The sequence below is a fragment of the Neomonachus schauinslandi genome, chromosome X (genome assembly GCF_002201575.2).
Source record: "Neomonachus schauinslandi chromosome X, ASM220157v2, whole genome shotgun sequence".
NCBI classification, from domain to species: Eukaryota; Metazoa; Chordata; class Mammalia; order Carnivora; family Phocidae; genus Neomonachus; species Neomonachus schauinslandi.
Genome location: NC_058419.1, coordinates 41,356,036 through 41,359,812, shown reverse-complemented (window position 1 = coordinate 41,359,812; position 3,777 = coordinate 41,356,036).

The window sequence follows — 3,777 nt, the reverse complement described above, 5'->3', positions numbered from 1 at the left end:
CCACTAACATGACAGGGACCAAATACTGCCCACACAGGCAAAGAGAGCCACTACAGCTGACTAGACTGAAGGAAAAAGCAGCCAAGACACAATAGTAGGGTACATGCAACACACATAGAAGACACTCATGTGGTGCCAAGTTCTAGTGAACAGGGGACACTGCATTGCAGGGCACTACAAGACCTCATCTTCATAAGGCAATTACTTTCAAGAACAAGAGACATAGCTGACTTTACTAACACAGAGAAACAGACAAATAGATTTAGACAAAAGAGACAGAGGAATATGTCCCAAATGAAAGAACAGCACAAAACCACAGAAAGAGACGTACATGAAATGAAGATAAGTATTATGCCTGACAGCAAATTTAAAGTACTGATCATAGGGCACCTGGGTGGCTCAGTTGGTTGAGCGACTGCCTTCAGCTCGGGTCATGATCCTGGAGTCCCGGGATCGAGTCCCGCATCGGGCTCCCTGCTCGGCGGGGAGTCTGCTTCTCCCTCTGACCCTCCTCCCTCTCATACTCTCTGTCTCTCATTCTCTCTCTCTCAAATAAATAAAATCTTAAAAAAAAAAATCTTAAAGTACTGATCATAAAGTTACTCACTGGACTTGAGAAAAGAGTGGAAGACATCAGTGAGACTCTTATCAAAGTAACAGAGAACATAAACAAGAAGCAGTCAGAAATGAACACAATAAATGAAGTTAAAAATATAATAGATGGAATAAATAACAGGCTAGAGGAAGCAGAGGAACAAATTAGCAACCTGGAGGTCAGAGTAATGGAAAATAATCAAGCTGAGCAGGTGAGAAAAAAATATGCAAAATGAGAATAGATTTAGGGAACTCTGCAACTCTATCAATCATAATAACATTTGCATTATGGGGATTCCAGAAGAGGAAGAGAGAGAGAAGGGAGCAGAAAATTTATTTGAAGAAGTAATAGCTGAAAAATTCCATAATCTGGGGAAGGAAACAGATATCCAGATCCAGGAGACAGAGCTCCCCTAACAAAATCAACCCAAGGAGGGCACAACAAGACACATAGTAATTAAAATGGCAAAAAGTAATGATAAAGAGAGAATTTTAAAAGCAGCAAGATCTCTCTCTCTCATTTTCTCTCTCTCAAATAAATAAATAAAATCTTAAAAAAAAAAAAAAAAGGGCGCCTGGGTGGCTCAGTTGGTAAGCGACTGCCTTTGGCTCAGGTCATGATCCTGGAGTCCCTGGATCGAGTCCCGCATCGGGCTCCCTGCTCGGCAGGGAGTCTGCTTCGTCCTCTGACCCTATCCCCTCTCATGTGTCTCTCTCTCTCATTCTCTCTCTCTCAAATAAATAAATAAAATCTTTAAAAGCAGCAAGAAAAGAGAAGTTATAGACAAAGGAAACCCCATAAGACTATTGGTGGATTTTTCAGCAAAAACTTTGCAGGCCAGAAGAAAATGGCATGATATATTCAAGGTGCTGAAAGAAAAAAAATCTGCAGCAAAAATACTCTATCCAGCAAGGTTATCATTCAGAATAGAAGGAGAGATAAAGAGTTTCCCAGACAAACAAAAGTTAAAGGAAATCATAACCACTAAACCAGCCCTATAAGAAATGTTAAAGGGGATTCTTTGAGGGGAAAGGAAAGACCATAAGTAAGAGTAAGAAAAGTAGGAAGGAAAAAAAGTGCTAAAAATAAGTATATCTGTAAAAACTAGTCAAGGGTCTCCCAAAATAAAAAGATGTAAAGTATGACAATGTATATCTAAAACATGGGGGGGAAGAGTAATAAAGAATGTACATGGGGTCCTGAGTGGCTCAGTCAGTTAAGTGTCTGACTCTTGATTTTGGCTCAGGTCATGGTCTCAGGGTTGTGAGATTGAACCCCACATCAGGCTCCACACTGAGCATGGAGCCTGATTAAGATTCTTTCTCTCCATCTCCCTCTGCCCCTTCCCCTCCCCCTTCTCCCCACCTCTCTAAAAAAAATGAATGGGTTCAAACTTAAGCTACCATCAACTTAATATAGACTGCTATATTTAGAAGATGTTATATACAAACCTAATGGTAACCACAAATCAAAAACCAGTAATAGATATCCAAAACAAGGAGAAAGGAATCCAAGTATATCACTGAAGCAAGCCAGCAAACTGTGAGAGAAAAGAGCAAGAGAAGAAAGGATCAGAGAAGAACTACAAAAACAACCACAAAAAAGTAACAAAATGGAAAAAAAATACATAACTATAAATAATGATTGGAATGTAAATAGATGAAGCACTCCAAGCAAAAGACATAGGGTGATGGAATGGATAAAAAAAACAAGAATCATGTATGTGCTGCCTACAAGAGACACATTTCAGACCTAAAGACACATGCAGATTGAAGTGAAGGATGGAGAAACATTTCTCATGTGAATGGCTGTCAAAACAAAACTGGGGTACCAATACTTATATCAGACAAACTACTTTAAAACAAAGACTGTATGAAGTGACAAAGAATGCCACTGCATAATAATAAAGGGAACAATCCAACAAGAAGATATAACAATTGTAAATATTTATGCACCCAACATGGGAGCACACAAATATATAAAACAGTTAATATCAAATATTAAGGAACTAATCAATAGTAATACAATAACTGTAGGGGACTTTAACAACACATTTACATCGATGGACAGATCATCCAAACAGAAAATCAACAAGGAAACAGTGACGTTGAATGACACACTAGACCGGATGGATTTAAGATATATTCAGAATACTCCATCTTAAACAGCAGAATACACATTCTATTGAAGTGAACATGAAACATTCTCCAGAATACATCACATATTAATCCAGAAAAAATCCTCAACAAATTCAAAAAGATTGAAGTTGTACCATGCATCTTTTCTGACCACAACACCATAAAACTAGAAATCAACCACAAAAAAAATCTGGAAAGAGTAGAAATACATGGAAGTTCAATAACACGCTACTCAACAATGAATGGATGAATCAAAAAATCAAAGAAGAAATAAAAAATTACATAGAGAGGAATGAAAATGAAAACATATGATCCAAAATGGTTCTAAGCAGAAGTGGTTCTAAGAGGGAAGTTTATAGCAATACATACATACCTCAAGAAGCATGAAAAATCTCCAACAACCTAACCTTACACCTAAAGCAGACCTGTACTCTGAAAATTATAATACACTGATGAAGGAAACTGAAGATGACACAAACTAATGGAAAGACATTCCATGCTCATGGATTGAAAGAACGAATATTGTTAAAATATCTATACTACCCAAAGCAATCTATACATTTAATACAATCACTATGAAAATACCACCAGCATTTTCCACAGAACTAGAACAATCTTAAAATTTGTATAGAACCACAAAACACCCCAAATACCCAAAGCAATCTTGAAAAAGAAAAGCAAAACTAGAGGCATCATAATTCCAGGCTTCAAGTTATATTACAAAGCTGTAGTAATCAAAACGGTATGGTACTGGCACAAAAATAGGCATATAGATCAATAGAACAGAATAGAAAACCCAGAAATAAGCCTACAATTATATCATCAGTTAATCTTTGACAAAGGAAGCAAGAATATACAATGAGAAAAAGACAGTTTCTTCAACAAATTGCATTGGGAAAACTGTACAGCTACATGCAAAATAATGAAACTGGACCATTTTCTTACACCACACACAAAAATAAATTCAAAATGGTTTAAAGACCTAAATGTGAGACCTGAAACCATAAAAGTCTTAGAAGAGAGAACAGGCAGTAATTTCTCTGA